Source organism: Dendrobates tinctorius, unplaced genomic scaffold, assembly GCF_039654945.1.
Source record: "Dendrobates tinctorius isolate UK_male_01 unplaced genomic scaffold, ASM3965494v1 ptg000138l, whole genome shotgun sequence".
In the NCBI taxonomy this organism is placed as follows: domain Eukaryota; kingdom Metazoa; phylum Chordata; class Amphibia; order Anura; family Dendrobatidae; genus Dendrobates; species Dendrobates tinctorius.
The window spans coordinates 13,274,902-13,300,699 of record NW_027361806.1 but is presented as its reverse complement, the minus strand read 5'-3'; the positions used below and the strand labels follow the sequence as shown (position 1 = coordinate 13,300,699).

The window sequence follows — 25,798 nt, the reverse complement described above, 5'->3', positions numbered from 1 at the left end:
CCACAGCCGCTCTGGTCAAAGCCAAGCTTCCTTATCAAGGCCAGACAGACAGTTTTGCAGATGAAATCTTACACAGTATTGAATGAAACCGTGAATTATTTACATAGAGCCCTCAAGGCTTTTGTGCCACAAGACAAGATCACCTCTCCTCGTGAAATCTTAGACTTTTTTCTTGTCTGCCCCTTGAGAGAATCGAAGTACAGGCTAGGCTGTAAAAAAAAAAAAAAAAAGAAAGAAAGAAAAATATTTGGAATACAAAAAAAATTCAAAAATAGAATTCCTAATCTCCGAGGTTCTAGAATTTTGCAGAATGAATGTATCAAAGATTTGAAACAATGTATCAGTTAGCGGAACGCTTCCCTTCTTTGGCGTCATCACATCGCCTTATCATATTATATAGGAGTTCAATAGGGGCCGGTGGCGTGAAGGATGCGGCTGGGAGAAATCTAGACTAATGCTCGTTCTTCTAGCACGGGCCACAAGGTGACCTTCTGCTAATGAACATGTGAAATAAAGAACCCACTTTTCAATTGATCTAAAAATACCAGCAGTGAGACTGTAAATGGTTTATGGCAGGTCACAGAGAGTTAAAGCAACGCAAGATTTTTTTTTTTTTTTTTTAATGTCGTTGACTTACTACGGGAAGAATGGGAGATAGGGACATGAAGGTATAGGACTGTAAAACCTAATCAGTTGGACACAGTGGTGAAGCAATACAGCTAGAGAGGTTACAAGTGAAGTCGGGCATCATGCCAAGACCCCCTCCTCTAATAACGCTGCTGTAAGTGACCAATGCAGAAGTAATGGCTTATCCGGATACCTGCACAAGGATATAGCAGATCTCATTGTATACATATATTCTTTATTATACTGCAAAAAAAAATGAGCCGGACTATCAGCTGGTATCTGTGCAATGAGTAAGAGCATGTTCACATTGTGGCCATTTCACAGAGAGAGAGAAGCAAAATGAGTATATACCCTACAACAAGTAAGTAAATCGTAAGAGTACATGTAAATAACCTAGGTGTCACGGGTTTACCGCGACAGAGAGGAGCCAGAACACTGCAGCATCTGATTTCTCCTTCACTAATTAGAAGCACTTCACCTTCATATTAAACGGTGTAAATTTCTTTTGGCAGTGTAGGGGTTAATCTGCTCAGTTGAGAGCTCCTGGAGGCTTCCCTGTATTAAGGCTCAGCTGTGCACTGTTAGCCACTCACATCTCCTATATATTCTGGGTCCTGGCTAGCACTCATTGTCAGAGATAGCTTATGCTGCATGGCTGGAAGTTGTTGGAGAAGGCGTTTGGTGGGTTTATCTGTGACTTTTGAGTGTGTGATTCGTTTTCTTCTTCTACTTTGGATTAACCCAATCATCCACTCCCCGCTGTTTTCCTCTGTTGTTTTGTGTGAATGTATTTGTATGTTTGGTATTTTCCTTTATTATCTCTGTATTACCTTGTTAGTCTGGTTGGTGTATTACGGTATAATACTACTCCCCTCTACCCTGGGTGGGGGAAGGGTACAGACTGAGGGCGGATTCTGGAGCTAAGACAAAGTACGTGGCCCTGGCGTCTTCACCATCAAAAGTAATCTGGGGAACAGGGTGAGCTAGGGCACCCCTAGCGTTAAAGACAGGGAAGGAGACCCTGGTCCCGAGATGCCCGACAACAGAGTTGTGACAAAGGGTACTTAGCAAAAACTATTTTGATCAACAAAGAATAAAAACCATCCCAGCACAACAAGGTGTACCTGTCAGGATGGTCCTAACCTGTCTACTCTTAAAACCTTACCTTGCGTCAAGCCACATCAAAGTGAATAATGGCAGAGCAGGGCAGGGCCCTAACTGTTCGGCCACCGTCAATGAGAATATAAATGAATTACTTAGCTCAGAAAGTGGGGGCCAGTCCGCTGTTTCTACAAAGTACAAGAAATTACAGTAAAACCAATGAAATGAGCTAAGTATTTCATCCGCATAGCTTCCCATGGATGGGTGTCTCAGTTGGGACCCTGGTTAGGACCATCCTGATGGGTTCACCTTGTCGCGGTGGGATGACTTTTATGCATTTTTTTAAATCAAAATAGCATTAACTAAGTACCCGATGTTTACATGTGCTAATACTATTTACTTGCTGTAGGGTCTTTGCTCATTTTGTTTTTCTTGGGTTTGGTGCATGATAATACTGTATATGTACACGGGTGGTCAGGTAAGGCCTTTACTCTGTGATCCAGGAGATATAAGATATGTCCCTGCAGTTATTGGACCTACAATGCAAACCTAGCAAGGGGGGTGTAGGTAGTTCCTGGCAAGGGGTGAGATAGTAAAAGGGGGCATGTGGCCATTTGGTTGACGCATAGGAGTGATTAGCCCATGAAACTGGCACTTTGATTTATCAGTGGGTTGGTCCTGCCAAGATAAAAGCTTGTGTTCAGACGTCCTAAATTTTATGAAAGATAAGAATATCTGTCACAAGTGGTCGGAACTCGAGAAACAGCCAAAATGGTCAAGATCAGCATATCCCTTTAAGACTTTATTAAAAAAGTCAGGTTGGCCACGTGCAAGATTGTGTAATCTCTTGCACCCCAGTGAAAAAGGGGTCAGAAGATGGGAAGATGTCCCACCAGCCTTTGTGGCGTTCATAATCAGTCTGAGCAGGATTAAAGACCTGATTTTATTCTTCTGTAGATCCAGCAATGATTTCCTTCCTCCCATATTGGAAAGTAAATGATATTAGCCGGCAGACCAGTAGCAGATTCCAGCCGCAGCGTTGTCCCGTACTGTGCGGTGCCCGGCCGCGGACGTATTTTATATTCGGAGCCTTAAGTACTTTTTACTAAGGCAATTTATTGTCGACATTCTTTGTGCTCGCTCTGCACAGACAACACTATACCTTTCATGAGATTATAAAAGGGATTTCTCATCCTAAAATGGGACTTTTATGATCCTGACAGCTCATACATAATAATGTCCATAAATAAAGCTCATACGGTTCCCACAACATAACGAGCCGCAGAATGATCTGAAAAGAGAAGACAAAGCTTCCCATGCTTATCAGTTTTTAGAGTAGAGGATCAGCCATCACTCATCCATCTAATTCCAGTTAATCAGTCAAGTTCTCTCTAAGAACTTTTTATTTTTGATAATAACCTGGCACTCTGTTTTTTTTAAGCTTGTTAGTTTTATTGTTTAGATTGAGACCGAACAAGCACAGACATTTCATCATACAGTATGGTTGGGAAAGGTATCTCCTTAGAGGGTGAAATTATGAGTCATCTCATTATCATCAGAGGGTGAGTTAATAACGACTCTTTTGTACTTCTAGAGACCACAAAGCCAAACTATATACACAGATTAGTCTCTATACACAGCACTGTGTTTGTGTGTGTGTGTGTGTGTATATGTATATATATATATATATATATATATATATATATATATATATATATACAATATCACTCCCTGGTCTCTGGGGGAAGGATGTTCTCCACAGCTTCCTACAAGTTGTGATACCTACATTCCCATACTTCTGGGCATTGCAGAATACTTCTCAACTTTGAAGGATAAAAGATGGACAGACTGTGGCAATTTTTATTTTAGACTAAGCCAGTACCTTAACTTCCACTGTTTTTTTTTTTATATGTCATCATGCAGAAGTATTGCTTCCGGTGAAGCCCATTGTTTCCATACGATATGATATCCCTTTCATGGCCTCCACGGGGGCCCATCACATACAGAATGATGTCTCCACAGTACATTCCTGTACACACAGTATGATGTCCCCGCAGCTCCCCACACACAGTATGATGTCCCCACAGCTCCCCACACACAGTATGATCCTCACACACAGTATGATGTCCCCACAGCTCCTTAAACACAGTATGATGTCCCCACAGCCCCCCACACACAGTATGATGTTCCCACAGTTCCTCACACACAGTATGATGTTCCCACAGCTCCTTAAACACAGTATGATGTCCCCACCGCCCCCACCCCCACACAGTTTGATTTTCCCACAGTTCCTCACACACAGTATGATGTTCCCACAGCTCCTTAAACACAGTATGATGTCCCCACAGCCCCACACACAGTATGATGTTCCCACAGTTCCTCACACACAGTATGATGTTCCTCACACACAGTATGATGTCCCCACAGCTCCTCAAACACAGTATGATGTCCCCACAGCCCCCCACATACAGTATGATGTTCCCACAGTTCCTCACACACAGTATGGTGTCCCCACAGCTCCCCACACACAGTGTGATGTCCCCGCAGCTCCCCACACACAGTATGATATTCCCACAATTCCTCACACATAGTATGATGCCTACACAGCTCCTCACACACAATATGACGTTCCCACCGCTCCTCACACACAATATGATATCCCCACACACAGTATGATGTCCCCACAGTTCCTCACATGCAGTATGATGTTCCCAAAGCTCCTCAAACACAATGATCTCCCCACAGCTCCCCACACACAGTATGATGTCCCCGCAGCTCCCCACACACAGTATGATGTTCCTCACACACAGTACGATGTCCCCACAGCTCCCCACACACAGTATGATGTCCCCACACACAGTATGATGTTCCCACAGTTCCTCACACACAGTATGATGTTCCCACAGCTCCTTAAACACAGTATGATGTCCCCACAGCCCCCCACACACAGTATGAAGTTCCCACAGTTCCTCACACACAGTATGATGTTCCCACAGTTCCTCACACAGTATGATGTTCCCACAGTTCCTCACACACAGTATGATGTCCACACAGCTCCTTAAATACAGTATGATGTCCCCACAGCCCCCCACACACAGTATGATGTTCCCACAGTTCCTCACACACAGTATGATGTTCCCACAGCTCCTTAAACACAGTATGATGTCCCCACAGACCCCCACACACAGTATGATGTTCCCACAGTTCCTCACACACAGTATGATGTTCCCACAGCTCCTTAAACACAGTATGATGTCCCCACAGACCCCCACACACAGAATGATGTTCCCACAGTTCCTCACACACAGTATGATGTTCCTCACACACAGTATGATGTCCCCACAGACCCCCACACACAGTATGATGTTCCCACAGTTCCTCACACACAGTATTATGTTGCCACAGCTCCTTAAACAAAGTATGATGTCCCCACAGCCCCCCACACACAGTATGATGTCCCCACAGCTCCTCACAATATGGTGTTCCCACAGCTCCTCACACACAGTATGATGTCCCTACAGCTCCTCACACACAGTATGATGTCCCCACAGCTCCTCACACAGTACGATGTCCCCACAGCTCCTCACACACAGTATGATGTCCCCACAGCTACTATGATGCTCCATACTCAGTATGATGTCTTCACAGCCGCTCTATAGGTATGATGCTGCACAGCCCCCCACACAGCACAGTACGTTGCCTACACAGCTCTTTGCAAGGTATATTGCCCCCACAATTCCCCACTCACAGTATGGTGTTCTCACATTCACTTACAAACAATGTTGCTCCATAGTATGATGTTCCACACACAGTGTGATGCCCTCATATCCACCCACAGTATAATAACCCACAGCTCTTATACACAGTATGATGCCCCAACTACCCCCGCATACACAGAATGATGTCCCCACACACAGTGTAATTCTCCCCCTGCTCCCCACACACTGATGCCCCCATGGCCCTTCACAAAATATGATGCCACCACAGCTTTCCCACAGTGATTTGTCCCCACAGTCCCAGTCACTTATGATATCCCACAGCCCCCACATACAGTATACCTCCCATGAAGTATAATACCCGCACAAAATGATGCCCCCAAAGTATACACTCACAGCTCTGCTACATCAATAAACCCACAGCTTCATTACACTACAACACACCTACCTTGCCTGTGTCCTGCTCCTCGTCCTAGTCATGCGACCAGTCTGTACATACACTGCAGTTCCACCTTCAGCTGGTGACCAATCAAAGCCATTCCTCCTTTGCTAAGAAGGCAAGATTTAGCAATAATTTGCCCCATTTCCCACAAAGCAGAGGGGAGAGGATCCTGCTGCAGCCAACTGTCTTACAACTGTAAGCAATACAGTAAGGAGGCATACAGCTGAGCTCCCCAGATAGAGATTTCTTTATAGTGATTTTTTCTTTCATTGAGACACAGCAAGATAAAAAAAAAAAACATGAAGTCATTGGTAATTTTGTGAATTATTTTTAATTGTTCCTAAATTAATTTTCAAAGTTCTGCTAATAATCTGTTAGTCTACTGCAGAGTATTGTGGTCGATGATGGCTTCAAAATTTCTAACCTGTAAAGTAACATGACAGAGAGGAGAAGAGAGCGGCTTATTCCACCCGAGTCAATCCATAGAAATGTGCAGCTTTGTGTGTAAAGTAGGAACAAGTGTAAGATTTGGTGATACCCCAAACTCGACTACTATGGGGTTGTACTGAGAAGGGGCCCGGCTGTTGTGAACTCATTTTCTGGTCTACCAGTTGTGAGTTCTCCTTCCGGGCTCCCTCTGGTGGTAACAGGAGGTAGTGAGGTTGATTTAATTAGTAGAGATCTGCCACCTGATGATGAGGATAACGATTGGATCTCTGGAATCTCACACTGGATTTAAGACAGCCGACACCCTATTCTGGTGCTGGTGATTCCTTCTGGCTTTTCAGGTCTTGGTTTTCAGCTCTGTTCCAGTCATCTCAAGCTATGTGTTTCTGCTAATGTTCACACTTGATTTTGTTGGTCTATTCAGTTTTTTGTGTGGTCAGCCAGCCCCGGCTGGGGCTGTGCTGAATTTCCACTCTTATTTATCTGTATTTGCCAATTTGCATTTTGTCCCTTATTAGATTTGCCTCTTTTTTGCTCTGTCTCAGCTCAGAATATTTCAGAGTGCTGATATAGTGGGAGAAGTCTAGTGACTTCAGGGTTAATTTTGTTATCAGAAGTGTTGGACATTATTTTTGTAGGGTTTTTGGGCAGATTGCGGACAGTGTCTTTCCTTTCCTGTCCTTTCTAGTTAGTTTGGGCCCCATCGTTTGCTCAGCCTATTTTCCTGCCTGTGTTTGTGTTTTCATCTTGTTTCACCGTCGATACATGTGTGGGGGCTGTCTATTCCTTTGGGGTCTGCTCTGGGGCAGTTAGTTTTCCCCTTTTCTTGCTTTAGGCTTATTTAGTCCTCCGGCTGTGACGAGGCGCTAGATTCATCGTAGGAACGCTCCACGGCTGCTGCTAGTTGTGTGGTTAGGATCAGGGGTCTGCAATCTGCATAGTTACCAACCTCTCTGGTTTTCTGTGACTTAGCTTGTTTAGTTTTCCTCCTCGGTGACCCATTCATAACACCCGACGTTTACATGCTCACCCCATTCCTTCCACACAGCAGAACAAACATTACAGATTTTTACAGCGTCCATAGTGTTACTTTCTAGCCATAGACGCCAATATTTTGTCTGATGCTCATAGCGGTGACTGCAGACGGCAAGAATTTTAACCATATTGATTGAGCAAAGTTCTACAGTTGAAAAAGGCAACTCCTGCCATCCTATGTACAGGCAGCATCTAATACATAAAGCTCAAGTGTGTGTGTATGTATGTATGTGTGTATGTCCAGGATTGGCATCCGCACCATCGCAGCTACAGCCACAAAATTTGGGACAGTCACACGTCTGGACCCCGAGAGTGTCCTAGGCTATGTTGTGAGGCGAAATTTTAACCCCGTGCGTTCCAATTCACCAAACCATTTTGTGTGTGTGTCAAGCCCCGCCCCTCATTATGTCATAATGGTTGCCATGGCGACGCTGATGTCATCATAGGTTGCAAGCCCCGCCGCTCACTATGATGACATAATGGTTGACTATGGGATGGAGGATATGTATGATGGGTATATTGGCACGGGACTATGGGATGGAGGGTATGTATGATGGGTATATGGGCATGGGACTATGAGATGAAGGATGTGTGATAGGTATATGGGCTTGGGACTATGGGATGGAGGATGTGTGATGGGTATATGGGCACTCGACTATGGGATGGAGGATATGTATGATGGGTATATGGGCACGGGCCTATGGGATCGTGGGTATGTATGATGGGTATATGGGCACGGGCCTATGGGATCGTGGGTATGTATGATGGGTACATGGGCACGGGCCTATGGGATCGTGGGTATGTATGATGGGTATATGGGCATGGGACTATGGGATGGAGGATAATTATAATTTGCTATAACTAACCACAGTTAGTTACTATGCCCGGGCAGCGCCGGGCTCTTCAGCTAGTAATATATAAAACTGGACAAGGGGAAACAACTACATTTATGCTGAAAAATCAGTAAAAACTGAAATTTATCCCTATAAATCCCTTCTTACTCTGGGTTCCGTGGCTGGTCCTGCTCTGTGACCAACAGCTACAGTGGGGAAGATAAGTACAGTATATACTCGTGTATAAGCCGACCCCCCTACAAGCCGACCCCCCTACTTTTGCCACAAAAAACTGGGAAAACTTATTGACTCATGTATAAGCCGAGGGTGGTGCTGCCCAAGGGTTAATGGTGACCCAACAAGATGCTCCAAGGATAAATACCCCCATATATTGCTGCACAAGGGTTAATGGTGTCCCAAGTAGATGTTCCATACATAAATACCCCCCATATGCTGCACAAGGGTTAATGGTGTTCCAAGTAGATGTTCCATACATAAATACCCCTCATATGCTGCTGCTATAAAAACAAAAAAAAAACATACCTCTCCATCGCTGGGGGCCAGGTGCTGGTGTAGCCGCTGGCTCAGGCCCCCGGCACTGGCTATATTTACCGTTCCATCACTGTCTCCCGGGTCCTGTGCAGTGACGATAGCAGAGGGCGCGCACTGACTACGTCATCGTGCCCTCCGCTAAATGTCACAGCCAGAGGACCCAGAGACAGCGATGGAACGGGGAGCGGTAAGTATTGCTCTGCTCCCCCGTCATACTCACCACTCCCCTCCTGATGCCCGGTCTCTTCAGCCCCTGCTTCCAGCATGATGTCGGCGTCCCACGCTGTTCCTGCATTCAGCGGTCACGTGGTACCGCAGCCGCTCATTAAATATGCGCATAATCATGAGTTTAATGAGCGGTACCACGTGGCCGCTGAATGCAGGAACAGCTGGGACACTGAGATTATGGGGGAAGCAGGGGGGCTGCAGAGACCGTGCCAGGAGGGGGGAGTATGGTCTCTGACACCCCCAACTCCCCCGCCGACCCCCGTATATGACTTGTGTATAAGTCGAGAGGGGGGACTTTCAGCCCCAAAAAATGGGCTGAAAATCTCGGCGTATATACGGTACTTAATCCGCTCCCAATTTTGCAAGTTTTCCCACCTACAAAGAATGGAGAGGTCTGTAATTTTTATCGTAGGTGTACTTCACCTGTGAGAGACAGAATCTTAAAATAAAAACCAGAAAATCACATTGTATGATTTTTAAATAATTAATTAGCATTTTATTGCATGAAATAAGTATTTGTTCACCGACCAACCAGCAAGAATCCTGTCTCTCACAGACCTGTTAGTTTTTCTGTAAGAAGCCTCCTACTCTGCACTCATTACCTGTATTAATTTCACCTGTTTGAACTCGTTACCTGTATAAAAGACACCTGTCCTCACAATCACACTCCAACCTCTCCACCATAGCCAAGATCAAAAAGCTGTCTAAGCACACCAGGGACAAAATTGTAGACCTGCACAAGGCTGGGATGAGCTACAGGACAATAGGCAAGCAGCTTCGTGAGAAGGCAACAACTGTTGGCACATTAGAAAATGGAAGAAACACAAGGTGGCTGTAAATCTTCCTCGTTCTGGGGCTCCATTCGAGAACTTGCTTCGTGGGGAAAGGATGATTCTGAAAAAGGTCAAGAATCAGCCCAGAACTACATGGGAGGACCTGGTCAATGACCCCAAAAGAGCTGGGACCACTGTCTCAAACATTACCGTTAGTCACACACTACGCCGTCATGGATGATCCTCCTGCTCACTCCAGCACATGTCCAGGCATGTTTGAAGTTTGCCAATAACCATCTGAATGATCCAGAGGAGGCATGGGAGAAGGTTTTGTAGTCAGATGAGGCCAAAATAGAACTTTTGGTATCAACTCCACTCGCCTTGCTTGGAGAAAGAAGGATGAGTACAACCCTAAAACCACTGTCCCAACCATAAAACATGGTGGGGGAGACATCATACTTTGGGGGGTGATTCTCTGCAAAGGACACAAGACCATTGCACTGTATTGAAGGGAGGATTTTATAGGGTCATGTATCGCAAAATTTTGGCTAACAACCTCCTTTCCTCAGTAAGAGATTTGAAGATGTGTCATGGCTGGATCTTCCAGCATGAAAATTACCCAAAACACACTTCCAGGGCAACTAAAGAGTGGCTCTGTAAGAAGCATTTCAAGGTCCAGGAGTTGCCTAGCCGGTCTCCAGACCTGAACTCAATAGAAAATCTTTGGAGCGAGCTGAAACAAAATGTTGTCCACCAACAGCCCCGAAACCTGAAACATCTGGAGAAGATCTGTATGGAGGAGGGGGCCAAAATCCCTGCTGCAGTGTGTGCAAACTTGTTCAAGAAATATAGGAAACATCTGACCTCTGTAATTGCAAACAAAGGTTTCTGTACCAAATATTAAGTTCTGTTTTTCCATAGTATCAAATACTTATTTCATGCAATAAAATGCAAATTAATTATGTAACAATCATACAATGGGATTTTCTGGATTTTATTTTTAGATTCTGTCTCTCACAGGTGAAGTGTACCTATGATAAAAATTACAGACCTCTCCATTCTTTGTAGGTGGGAAAACTTGCAAAATCGGCAGCGTATCAAATACTTACTTTCCCCACTGTATATCTGGAAGCATGTTTACACCGTGAAAGCTGTAGGACCGCCTCCTGGACTCTTCATTTATTGACATAGATCTGCTTTATTCTTTAAAGTTTTACTGAAACTTTTTCTGCAAAACTATATATTAATTTGCTCAGCTTTTCCTGACTTATAACATGTACATCCCTCTTTTCCATATCACTTTTAAGTAGCCGCATATCATTCAGGACTTAAGAAAATAAAGGTGACCACCCTCAATGTGCTGTCATGGCGGCCATATTGGTTGTAATCCATTTGTTTCTTTAAAATACACTTACAAATTTACATTTATGAAAAGTGAGATTTTTATATGTAGAAAATCCTTTTTAAGAGTTCAGACAAAATATGACTACAGGGTAAAAAAGGCAAATTTTGCTTTTGACTGGACAACCCCTTTAAATTAAAGGAAGAAAATTGAAACAGTCACATCAACGGAGGGCAAATATAAAAACCATTATAAGGTGCCATTTAATAAAGGTGAGGCATGTCTTAAAATAATCCTGACACCGTTTAATAAAGGCCAGTCTCCCGGAGCAGACGATGCTTCCCATGAGTTACTGATCCGCGCTCAGCCCGAGAGCGCCTACAGGCCACCGCATGACTTACTATGGAATAAATCTCCGACACAAATTTATGGCCACAATCTATCAGCTCATTCTGCTGAACGGCCAAGTAGTTAATTCTAAAATGAAGTGCTGCTATTTTCATTAATACCCAAGTGCTAACTACCCATCAAAACCCTCAACAATTAATACCATGCACCGGACACCTGCAGCCGATAAATACTGCAGTTTTGGCTCACGGTTGGCAGGTAAAATACATTAGGATTTCCTATTCCCTTCATAATGTTTGCCCACTTTGATTGCTGCCATATTGTAAAAGATACATAAAAAAAAGATTAAATTGTTTGGGAAATAGATCTTTAGTGCTTTTAAGGATGGTCTCACCCCTTCATCATTTTATATTTGTGACTGCACTGAATCAAATAGATACAATTAGGGTTTGTATACATTGTTCAATAGAGCAGGAGCACAACTAAGCACCAATGAATCCATACAAAAAGTTGTTACTTTGTTATTTGTAGACATGCTTATCCTAAATTATAGCTTGCATTATACTTCAGAGCTGCACTCACTATTCTGCTGTATCAAACGGAAAAGAACGATGATTAGAAGGCTTGTATCATTAATGTAAGAAAAACTTTATTATTTAGAGCCACTGATAAAACATTACATATCACCAATTGGGGGATAAAGGGGAAGTAAACATACACACATGTATATGTGATTACACATCTAAAAAGACGCACATAACCAGCACCTGAAGGTATAACCTATACACTTCCAATTATATGACTATCCACAATTAACAATTTTGCTGAAAAATAGTACATCAATCTCAGAATGGACACTATAATATTATGTCCTCATACAACCAATTTAGAAAATTCATATTGAATGACTATTATATCATGCCTCCACCACCGAGAAACTAACCACTGTATATATAACGGCCATAATTACTTATAATACTAAACCTTATATGGTGTGGTACCTAAATATAACCACTATCCTGGCCAATCACCCGTAATGTTTATCTACAATACCGCCAACAAGTGGCCACTAGACGTATCATGGTGATTATTACCAGCAATAGCCACTGTGTACAACAAATCACTTAACACCATAACGGCCATTCTCAGCAATGGCCGCCACATATATATAAGTAGCGGCCCATATTAAATCAGTGATTACCGGCAGTGATGGTCAGGAGGTGAACAGGTGCCTGGGTAGCGCGTCCGCCCCGACGCGCATTTCGGACCTGCCTTTTTCAAGGGGCCTGGCCGGTGTGTACACCAGCGTCCTTAAATAGTGTGCCCGGACGCCGCGAGATCGGCGTGACCGGAAGTGACGTCGGCGGCCCGGAAGTGACGCGCTCTGTCACCGAGGCAACCACAACACCAGTCAGCACCGGCGTCACACAGTGGGAGTGGCCGGGGCGGGCCAACCCCACCATGTAGAGACGCCACATGCGGACAGGGGCAGCGGTGACAAGGGGACAGGCGCATACAGAGCCGCCGGCATCAACCCACAATTCCACATACAGAAAACATATATATATATATACTATCAGTTATACAAAGGACCAACAACCATCTATAAGGATATTACCATACATATTTTTTATGAAATATAACAGCTATTGCACCATAAACAATAATCATTGCATATCATTATTAATCCAAGGATCTATATGATATAAACATCTTAATCCTTAGATTTCTTCATTTCTTGGCAAAGATTATTCACCCACAAGGGGCTAGATTATCTATGATGTCCATATACACTCACTGGCCACTTTATTAGGTACACCATGCTAGTAACGGGTTGGACCCCCTTTTGCCTTCAGAACTGCCTCAATTCTTCGTGGCAGAGATTCAACAAGGTGCTGGAAGCATTCCTCAGAGATTTTGGACCATATTGACATGATGGCATCACACAGTTGGCGCAGATTTGTCGGCTGCACATCCCTGATGCGAATCTCCCGTTCCACCACATCCCAAAGATGCTCTATTGGATTGAGATCTGGTGACTGAGGAGGCCATTTGAGTACAGTGAACTCATTGTCATGTTCAAGAAACCAATCTGAGATGATTCGAGCTTTATGACATGGCGCATTATCCTGCTGAAAGTAGCCATCAGATGCCTGTTCTTAGCTGAGAGGAGTGGTACCCAGTGTGGTCTTCTGCTGCTGTAGCCCATCTGCCTCAAAGTTCGACGCACTGTGCGTTCAGAGATGCTCTTCTGCCTACCTTGGTTGTAACGGGTGGCAATTTGAGTCACTGTTGCCTTTCTATCAGCTCGAACCAGTCTGCCCATTCTCCTCTGACCTCTGGCATCAACATGGCATTTCCGGCCACAGAACTGCCGCTCACTGGATTTTTTTTCTTTTTCGGACCATTCTCTGTAAACCCTAGAGATGGTTGTGCGTGAAAATCCCAGTAGATCAGCAGTTTCTGAAATTCTCAGACCAGCCCTTCTGGCACCAACAATCATGCCACGTTCAAAGGCACTCAAATCACCTTTCTTCCCCATACTGATGCTCGGTTTGAACTGCAGGAGATTGTCTTGACCATGTCTACATGCCTAAATGCACTGAGTTGCCGCCATGTGATTGGCTGATTAGAAATTAAGTCTTAACACACAGTTGGACAGGTGTACCTAATAAAGTGGCCAGTGAGTGTATATACGGTTCACTTATTCGTCCTTATAGATCCAAACACTAAAATAATAAAAAAATATTAAGAGAAAAGAAGTTGGCCCAACTTGAGTCCAGATGGATATGGACAATTGGATCAGTCCATCCATCTGGACTCAATGAAAACATCAGTTATGCCCCATTCTTATGAACACTGCTCTGTGGGTAAACATCGCCTATGATGTGTGATGTCACTATTTTAATAAATTTTTTTCTCTTAATATTTTTTTATTATTTTAGTGTTTGGATCTATAAGGACGAATAAGTGAACCGTATATATATGGACATCATAGATAATCTAGCCCCTTGTGGGTGAATAATCTTTGCCAAGAAATGAAGAAATCTAAGGATTAAGATGTTTATATCATATAGATCCTTGGATTAATAATGATATGCAATGATTATTGTTTATGGTGCAATAGCTGTTATATTTCATAAAAAATATGTATGGTAATATCCTTATAGATGGTTGTTGGTCCTTTGTATAACTGATAGTATGTATATATATATGTTTTCTGTATGTGGAATTGTGGGTTGATGCCGGCGGCTCTGTACGCGCCTGTCCCCTTGTCACCGCTGCCCCTGTCCGCATGTGGCGTCTCTACATGGTGGGGTTGGCCCGCCCCGGCCACTCCCACTGTGTGACGCCGGTGCTGACTGGTGTTGTGGTTGCCTCGGTGACAGAGCGCGTCACTTCCGGGCCGCCGACGTCACTTCCGGTCACGCCGATCTCGCGGCGTCCGGGCACACTATTTAAGGACGCTGGTGTACACACCGGCCAGGCCCCTTGAAAAAGGCAGGTCCGAAACGCGCGTCGGGGCGGACGCGCTACCCAGGCACCTGTTCACCTCCTGACCATCACTGCCGGTAATCACTGATTTAATATGGGCCGCTACTTATATATATGTGGCGGCCATTGCTGAGAATGGCCGTTATGGTGTTAAGTGATTTGTTGTACACAGTGGCTATTGCTGGTAATAATCACCATGATACGTCTAGTGGCCACTTGTTGGCGGTATTGTAGATAAACATTACGGGTGATTGGCCAGGATAGTGGTTATATTTAGGTACCACACCATATAAGGTTTAGTATTATAAGTAATTATGGCCGTTATATATACAGTGGTTAGTTTCTCGGTGGTGGAGGCATGATATAATAGTCATTCAATATGAATTTTCTAAATTGGTTGTATGAGGACATAATAATATAGTGTCCATTCTGAGATTGATGTACTATTTTTCAGCAAAATTGTTAATTGTGGATAGTCATATAATTGGAAGTGTATAGGTTATACCTTCAGGTGCTGGTTATGTGCGTCTTTTTAGATGTGTAATCACATATACATGTGTGTATGTTTACTTCCCCTTTATCCCCCAATTGGTGATATGTAATGTTTTATCAGTGGCTCTAAATAATAAAGTTTTTCTTACATTAATGATACAAGCCTTCTAATCATCGTTCTTTTCCGTTTGATATGTTATATTTGATGATAGGCATATTTTATCCAAGTGGACACATGGGGATTTAAACTAATTATATGTAATGACTATTACCATGTGTCCTAGTCATACTTGGTACACATTTCACTATTCTGCTGGTGCAGTCACTGTGTACATACATTAGATTACTGATCCTGAGTTACATCCTGTATTATACAACAGAGCTGCACTCACTATTCTGCTGGTGCACTCACTGTGTACATACATTACATTACTGATCCTGAGTTACATCCTGTATTATACTCCAGAGCTGCACTCACTATTCTGCTGGTGCAGTCACTGTGTACATACATTACATTACTGATCCTGAGTTACATCCTATATTATACTCCAGAGCTGCACTCACTATTCTGCTGGTGCAGTCACTGTGTACATACATTACTGATCCTGAGTTATAGCCTGTATTATACCCCAGAGCTGCACTCACTATTCTGCTGGTGCAGTCACTGTGTACATACATTACATTACTGATCCTGAGTTACATCCTGTATTATACTCCAGAGCTGCACTCTGTTCTGATGAGACCGTAGTGGGCTGTTTGGCTGTTCTTCTGAGATATGTTGCGTCCTCCTGGACGTGTTGAGACTGTTTTCTTTCCAGGTAATTCTAGAATATTCAGTTATTCCACATATTTCTTTGATTGATGTTAATGGCTCTTTCTATAGTACATTGTAGGTTGATTATAACAACATTTTCCTGTACAAACCTGTAAGCACTGGATCGGTGGTGGTGCCAAGACTTTGGTTGAATGGGTAAGTTTTCATTATCAGTATAGGGAAATAATATAATTGAGCTTTACAACTCTGGAACCTTCCATTCAATGTCCATCTCCATATGATGCCATTATAACTCCCCTTACCTTATTACTGCTACTTGATGAATTCTGCAAAAGAATTGCACCAATCCTCAGTCTGTTGAAATTGAGGAAAGTTTTACAGTGTCTTCTTGTGTCCAGTTTGAAAAATTGGGAAAGAATCTTGGAGGGGTATTTAGATGGCATGCAACTATTATATGCCATCACTTTCCCAAAGATGGGTCATGTCTAAAGCTGAGCGAATATGTTCGGAATCGGGTGCCGAATCTGAATTTGCCCTATTCGTGCCGAATTTATGTTTGATCGGTTCCGAAAAAATATTTGGTTGTTTCTACTCCCATTGACTTCAGTGATGTTCGATGAATATTGCAAAAACAATATTCGACGCCGATCATAATCGGAACCAAATTTTGAAAAATCCACCCAACTCTAGTCATGACTGCTCAGATCCTAAAGGGAATATAGCACTAAACCAGTAAATGAGGCAATGATGCAGTCAGTGGTTGGTATTTGGAAAAAAAAAAAAAAAAACTTTGAAGAAGGATAGTCTGCAAAATGTTAATTCTCGGAATCAGTGGGGACCAAACAATCAGATGCCCAACTAGCAGGACTGGAGAGAATTACAGTCGGTACGGAAAGTATTCAGACCCCTTTAAATTTTTCACTCTTTGTTTCATTGCAGCCATTTGGTGAATTAAAAAAAGTAAATTTTTTGTCTCATTAATGTACACTCTGCAGCCCATCTTGACTGAAAAGAACAGAAATGTAGACATTTTTGCAAATTTATTAAAAAAGAAAAACCGAAATATCACATGGTCATAAGTATTCAGACCCTTTGCTCAGACACTCATATGTAAGTCACATGCTGTCCATTTTCTTGTGATCCTCCTTGAGATGGTTGTACTCCTTCATTGGAGTCCAGCTGTGTTTAATTAAACTGATAGGACTTGATTTGTAAAGGCGCACACCTGTCTATATAAGACCTCACAGCTCACAGTGCATGTCAGACCAAATGAGAATCATGAGGTCAAAGGAACTGGCCAAGGAGCTCAGAGACAGAATTGTGCCAAGGAGCTCAGAGACAGAATTGTGGCAAGGCACAGATCTGGCCAAGGTTACAAAAGAATTTCTGCAGTTCTCAAGGTTATTGAGAGCACAGTGGCCTCCATAATCCTTAAATGGAAGAAGTTTGGGACCACCAGAAGTCTTCCTAAACCTGGCCGTCCAGCCAAACTGAGCAATCGTGGGAGAAGAGCCTTGGTGAGAGAGGTAAAGAAGAACCCCAAGATCACTGTGGCTGAGCTGCACAGATGCAGTAGGGAGATGGGAGAAAGTTCCACAAAGTCAACTATCACTGCAGCCGTCCACCAGTCGGGCCTTTATGGCAGAGTGGCCCAACGGAAGCCTCTCCTCAGTGCCAGACATACAGTATGAAAACCTGCATAGAGTTTGCTAAAAAACACATGAAGGACTCCCAGACTGTGAGAAAAAAAGATTCTCTGGTGTGATGAGATGAAGATAGAATTATCACAAAAAATTTCTAAGTGGTATGTGTGGAGAAAACCAGGCACTGCTCATCACCTGCCCAATACAATCCCAACAGTGAAACACGGTGGTGGCCGCATCATGCTATGGGGGTGTTTTTCAGCTACAGGGACAGGACGACTAGTTGCAATTGAAGGAAACATGAATGCAGCCAAGTACAGAGATATCCTGGATGAAAACCTCTTCCAGAGTGCTCTGGACCTCAGACTTGGCCGAAGGTTCACCTTCCAACAAGACAATGACCCTAAGCACACAGCTAAAATAAAGGAGTGGCCTCAGAACAACTCTGTGACCATTCTTGACTGGCCCAGCCAGAGCCCTGTCCTAAACCCAATTGAGTATCTCTGGAGAGACCTGAAAATGGCTGTCCACCAACGTTCACCATCCAACCTGACGGAACTGGAGAGGATCTGCAAGGAAGAATGGCAGAGGATCCCCAAACCCAGGGGTGAAAAACTTGTTGCATCATTCCCAAGAAGACTCATGGCCGTACTAGCTTAAAAGGTGCGTCTACTCAATACTCAGCAAAGGGGCTGAATACTTATGACCATGTGATATTTCAGTTTTTTTTTTTTCATAAATTTGCAAAAAGTTCTACATTTGTTATTTTTCAGCCAAGATGGGGTGCAGAGTGTACATTAATGAGAAAAAATTTACTCTTTTGAATTTACCAAATGGCTGCAATGAAACAGAGTGAAAAATTTAAAGGGGTCTGAATACTTTCCGTACCCACTGTATATGCTGCAGGAAAACCACAGCTAGCAATGACCATGTCTCTTCCCAACAAATGACATTTGTTTTCCAAATCCCCATAAAGAAGAGAAACAGAATTGTGGATATGACATTAATGTCAAATCTGTGTGTTGAGAAATCAGCTGTTTATATAACTTGTATAGGTGTAAGTGGTGAGAGTTGCGCACATGCATGGACCACCTCTACATTTGTTCTTTGCTTGGATACCAAGGCCGATGGCCACCTCGCCATGTGAACGGAGGTTGGATGACACCCTGATCTGGACATAGATGCTGGACCTACAATCTTTTTGCTATACCACAAGTTTCCCTTCTTGATGATGCTTGTTGCATATTTGTATAGATACATTTTTTCCATTAAATTTCCACTAAAAATATTTTTATAAACACCCTTCCACCAATATACCGTAGTCATTTCCACCCATCAGTCGTTGTAAAGCCAAAACCACATTTCCAGGAACCTCCGCCTTCATTAGGAAACCTTGATCCAAATCTATTTGTTTTTATTTGTAGTCTTTCACCAAACGTTTTAATATTTCCAAATTTTTGAAAACCAGAAAAGAAAAAAACTCCAGGACGAGTCGTTAGCATTAGCAATTTTTTTTATTTTCCTTTTTTGTTGCATAGGAAATGCAGTATTCGTTTCCAGTAATTGTATTGTAATGTAAGAGTCGGTTGCACTAATGGCTGAGTACAAGAGTTAACTAATCCACACACCAGCTCAAAAAAAAAAAAAAAAAAACCTGCAGAGATTTAGTCGGATAACAATTCATACCCACAGTGATTCTCAACCAATTACATTTTTTTTTTTTCACAGAACACAGTAAAAAATAAACTGATAACAAGCATGAGTAAATACATGGTAGGAGAGGCACGGAGAGCCTGATTCATAAAACAAGTGAGTGTATTAACGGCAGGCACACAAGGATTTCGTTGAAGATCATAAAAAACACCCATTATGGGGCGATTAATTAAACACAAAGATAAGGGTTTAACATGGTCAAGAGCCAGCTTGGCTGCAGCGCCGGTATTCAATGAAGAGCCCGGGATTGTGAGAAATGAAGAGATAAAATAAATGGGGGACAGGAGATTCCCACGGCTACCAAATAGATCCCACCTCGTCATGCAAACAAAGACCCAATCCCCGAGCTTGTAAGGATGCCCGTCTTCACCTGCTGTCTGCACCCTTGACTTATGCCAACAATGTATGGTTGTGTGATTTTGTAAAGAATGAGGGACAAAGAACCCATTCAAATGGACTATATGTCCCAGAGCGCGCGCAGCTGAAGGATCGGTGCGACACATGGTGCGATGTGCCGAGTCCTGTATTGCATCGTGAGATTAAGGGCTTATTATTAGGATTATTATTACAACACCGTGCATAAATATCAAATATAAAACTGGATGTGAGTCGCATTAGATAAAAGCCGAACTGCACCCTGACAAAGGCCTGTAGCTAAAATGCACAGATATTGTCCTAAAAAATGTTTATTGGTGTCCATATTCTGCAATCTTCTGGGTGATAACATAATAACATGAAACGTTAAAATAAAAAAATACAAATCGAGAATTAAAAACATAGAAAATTGAGGGAACCTGCACTTTTTTTTTTTTAAATAATGTAAAAATTACAAGATAAAATTGCACAAAAAAAATACTCTATTCCTAGTTGCGTAAAGACTAGATAGGATAAGGTGCAGATTTTCTCTTTTTAGTATATTTTTAATTTCATGAAAATCCCCAAAACAAATTAGGAATAGAATTACTGTAAATATATATATATTTCAATATTTTTATTTATTTTTCAGTGGATAATTAAATGTTGGCTAAATAATTCCCATACTATTTGAGGCTTTGTATAGATATTTTATGAACTTTCTGAGAGCAGCTGTCACGACAGGAGCATTTCGGCACTTTAGTGGTGACTCGAGAGCATAAAAAAATTAAAAAAAAAATTCTGAAAGTGATTAGTTGATCAAGACCAGCTTGCGCACACGACAAAACTTGCTAAAGAGGAACTCTGTTACAAGCCATAAAATAGAAAGCGATCGAAAATTTTGCAGAACCGAGGATTCTCAAACTTAAAAATTGATGCTGTACATTAATTTGATCTAGAAAGGTTCACATTAATGTAATCATTATGAGGATATGAGCTGTGAGATAAGACATTTATTAAAACACTTATGTCAGGTCCATCCGCCACCTAAATTTCGTGGGCGGGGGGAGAGGGGGGGAGGAGCAGCATAGAAAAATTTGATCAGGTAGAAAAACAATTGCATCCGTGTACTTGCATTGTGTAATGAAACATAGGTTCATCTATTTCATGAATCAGGCCCAAAAGGGTTGTACAGAAGAAAATAAATTGATTAAAAACACACAAGGAAAAAAAAAAAATAACAGGTACATACAGTATATATAGAGCTTTGCATGTGAAACCAATTGTCAAAATATTTTTGTACAGGATTTTATATTTTTTTATTTTAAAAAGAAGGTCTGGTGTGAAGATGGGAAATCGTTGGCTCACCATTTGTTTCAACCTAGAAAAAAAATCAAGTTTGCGAAATGACCAAACAGCTGATCAAACAACTTTTCCATAATAAGTAATTTTTGGGATAAAAATAAAAAAATCAATAAAAAAATTGTAATACTGAACTTAAGTAAGTTGTAAGATGTATACCTCCAAAAAAATACTGAAATACCCCCCCCAGGAGGAGAAAAAAAAAAAAGTTAAATATTAGAATTTGTGACGAACAATAAAAATTAATGGGCAAAAAAAAAATTCAGGCTAAGATAAGGAATATTGGTAAGATAACTGAGCAGTATGGGACTACATGCATATTTATTATTTTACATCAGACGATTCTGACGGACAGCAAAAGGCTCATGGTGTAGAAATGTCTTTCTTTAGAAGAGCATATAATACAGGTTTCACAGGCACTACAATTCGGATATCAGATATTTTGCTGGTTTTTATCATATATTTCATTCTGTCCTAAAGCTGGCATCTTAATAAGAATGACTAAAAAAAGGGCAAGGACTGAAAGTTAACGGAAAAGTTTTTTTTGTTTGTTTTAAAGTTGATCGTGTCTGGTCTCAGGTAGGGTTAGTGCATAGTTTCCATGCAGAGAAGAACACTGCTATGCATTTACATGGATGAACAGAGGCCTAACTGGATACATAGGCCTCTATCGGTTCTCGCAGGACTATCTTAGCACCATGTCATGAATTTATTAGTTTTCCAAAACCCAGTGGTAGCATGTTGTTGGGCCATACGCAGCAGTCCGTTAATTATCTGCACATTGGAGAAATTCTCATCAATTAGGCTGGGATTAAAAAAAATCCTATACTGATGTGTGGTGAGGCCAAAAGACAAAGAAGGACTGACCTCAACCCACGAGCACTTAGTAGTGGATAGCCGCGGCAACAAAAAAAAAGTGGCCATGTTGCCTCACCGATTCCCATGCCACTGGATCTCTCCTCTCTTTGTTCTATGAAAGCTTTGAACCCCCTTCCCACCCAAGAAAAAATAAAGAAAAAATCCTAGTTTACCAGAGACACAATGCAAAGTACAACATTGATCGACTTTTTGTTAGAGTTATATATGTATATCACCACAAGAAAATAAAACTATGAAGGTGAAACTTTTGTGTTGCTCTTATAGAAAAAAAAAATATAACACTGTTACTCCAAGCTGGAAAAATCTTAAGAAAAGCAAAGAATAAACTGCCTTGGCATCTGCATATTGTTACCGGTTTGTACAGTAGTGAATAGAGGAAGTCTTGTGTTTGTAGATTTTAATTTCTTCGTTACGGAAGGATAGCTTTCATCTAACAACAAACAAAATTACTTAAAGGGAATCTGTCACCCCTTTTTTGAGATATTATATAATGATATCATTCAATTGTGTGTCACATAAGGATTCTCTTAGTACTTTTGCTTCCCCCTGACCCCGCACCTTTCATGCATAAATACCTTTTTTATATCGGTTCAGATGTATGTAAACTGCCACGTCCGATGGGCGGGGCTTATTCAACTGCTCCTCCCCTCCCTGTCTTGCTCTACACAAGAAGAAATGCATGAAAGGTGCAGGGTCAGGGGGAAGCAAAAGTACTAAGAGAATCCTTATGTGACACACAATTGAATGATTTCATTATATGATATCTCAAAAAAGTGGTGACAGATTCCCTTTAAAAAGCAGCGAAATTCAGCTTGAGTGTGCAGCAACCTGACCAATAAACAATGGACTTGCTATATACCGGTCAATGGAGAAGACTTTTCTTCGTGACCCTGTTCTTCTTCAGAAAAGTGACATCCTTTTACCTCTTCACGACCAAGGAGCATAGAACGTGTGCTTTTGACAAAGTGCATTTCAGAATAAGGGATCCTAGGCAAAGATCACTTTGTAACAGCCAAGCTGCAGATACATCTTATGTAGTATCGTACTAATCACAGCTTATGATCCAAGGAAGGTAAGAGAAGGTAATCCATAATTATCAAGATGGAACGAATTACAGGAACGCAGTAGACCAGCCCATCCTATGTAAACTCTGTGCTAACATGCAAGGGAAAAATGCCCACACTTACTAAGTATATGCTTCTTACAGATATAACTTAAGGAGAAAGTTAAACTTTTATGGGGACAGGAAAGAAAATAGGGTTCTTCCCCATTTAGTATTTGATCACTTGATGCAAACAACAAAATACTGCTTTATATATAGTTTAGAATTTTTTTTAGTGATGGTGAAGACTGAAAAAAGTCCAAATTTAGGAATTGATGTCATCGATATACCCTATGAAAATTAAAAAAAAACTTCTATGAATTAATATTTAAATGAAATATGAAATTTTCAAAATTTGAGGATTAAAAAAGAAAAATGAAATAGCTAAGAAAAATCTACAAAGTTAAAAAGGTAAAATATTAATGCAGTGTATTTTCTACTGCGTGTATGTAGAATGAGCGATGGAAAAACAATCAATGGCCACGGTGATATATAATCTATAAAATAAATGTCATTGTTTTGTTAAATATTTGCTTTTTTTTAATGTAATGGTTAAAAATGGTATCAATTTCTTGGCTTTTTTTTTTGCCCCGTGTTATTCTCTAAGTATGTGCTAATATATGTTACAATGGAGAAGGCCTCGTAATTCTCAGTCTATTCACACTGCATATTTGAAGTTTGCTAAATTGCACTTACTTACGGATATTTTTTAGGGTTCTTTATGTACAGTGACATATCTATGATTACGCTACACACCCAGCATTACTGCTCATGTGTCATACGTTGCAGTTTATAAAAATTAAAAATAAAAAGCGGATTGGAGCGTATATATAATTTCTCGCTGCATATTAAATATGGTGATCAGATGAGCGCAAATAAACTTTGAGTTCCATACTTGAAACAAGTTTGTTGTTTAACGTCCTCGACTGCCTACGTCATGTTTTAAAGCCTTTAAAATATTTTTTTTTTTTTTTTTTACACTTTATCTGAGAAAATCTCCAGAAATCCTCAACCTTAGAAGTCAGACCTTAAAGTGATCACTTAAAAATACAGCATACTTTTTAATGTCCATTTAAAATGGTTTATTTAGTGGCCCATACTTCTCAAGTATAGGAATATGCTATACCGATGCGAGAAGAAACAAAACAAGAAAAATCATTGTATTTAAATACATACAAGAAAAAAAAGAAACAGGCAAGTTTTAACTTAAATCCAGTTCCTGGAAGGCAAAAAAAATGAAAAAAATCCCACCGCCCACCCTCCTAGCAAAGAAAATAATAATAAAAAAAAAAAATTAAGAGCGCTGCCATTTTAATAAACAATCCGAAAAATCTGCAAAGCTTAATTGACAGAAAATAGTCCTCATTTAAACAACGTTACAAAAGTCCTGCATTATAAAATAGGGTAGAATAAATCAGTGTACTCATTAAAACTATACAACATACAAATTACGTATCTGAGCAGGCAGTTTGCTCTCCAACACGATCAACAAAAAAAAAAATAAAACAACAACAAAAAAAAAACTAAAAGAACAACGAAAACCTACAACTGCCCAGATCTATTGCTTATTTTTTGCATGTTTATAAAAGGGTGCGTTCGTATTGTATGTACAACCAATTTACTGGTAACGCCTTGACTTATAGCAAGGTTCTGACAAAATGTTTGTCTAGGCTTTATTTCCCTTCACTGTGAAGCACTGCAAGCTGCTGTTTTTTTTTTTTTTTTTTTAGTGCACATATGTCATAAGGTAATGCCCAGCTAAGTGCTATAGGAAAGGCAAAAGGATGCTGGCTACAGAAAAATGGGACACAATTCACTAACACTCACACAATACAACTACTCAACCACGTATCAGACACATATGAAAAAATCCAAAAAACATTTGTATTCATTTTTTTTTAATTTATTTTTTCTTAAATAGAGAGAACCGGTAAACAATGTTTTTTTTTGTTTTTTTTGCTTTTTTTTTTTTTTTTTTTCCGGAAGTTGGAAGTTTTAAAAACGTGCATATAAAAAAATGGGCATTAGAACCTTTTCGCTATTGAACGTGGGTTGATTGCTGTCTGCTAATAAAAATGGGTTGTGGGGGGGGGGGAAATTTTTTTTTTTTTTTTTTTAAGGAAAAGGAAGTCAGTTTTTTTTTTTTCTTCTTTAAGGCTTGCTTGTGATAGGAACGGTTGTAACACACACACACACAAAAAAAAAACAACAAAATAATAAAGTTGCTCAAAGCAGGGTACAGCTTAGTGCTTCACAGTCTGACTGCTTCTCTAAGAGGCCCCTCTCCTGCATGTGCATTCGTAGTCACAAAGGATACAATGATTAAACACCTAAACACACTGCGTCAAGTACAGCACCAACTTTGGTCAAATAAAAAAAAAAAAAAAAAAACATCAAAAATAAAATTCTAATAAATTCCTAATAAATTCGCTAAGCTTTGACTACAGGATATAAGCAGGTATTGCATATTTTCATTGATCGGGGAGAAAAAAAAAATAATAATAAAGGAAGACTCTACATAAATTGTCACAATGCAGCA

At 41.1% G+C, this 25,798-nt stretch overlaps 1 protein-coding gene across 4 annotated transcripts in view; it reads left to right on the top strand.

Annotated features, from left to right (window-relative positions):
* The window catches only part of TM2D1 (TM2 domain containing 1), a 201,435-nt gene that overhangs the window by 90,711 nt on the left and 84,926 nt on the right, over positions 1-25,798 (top strand). The window lies entirely within an intron of this gene.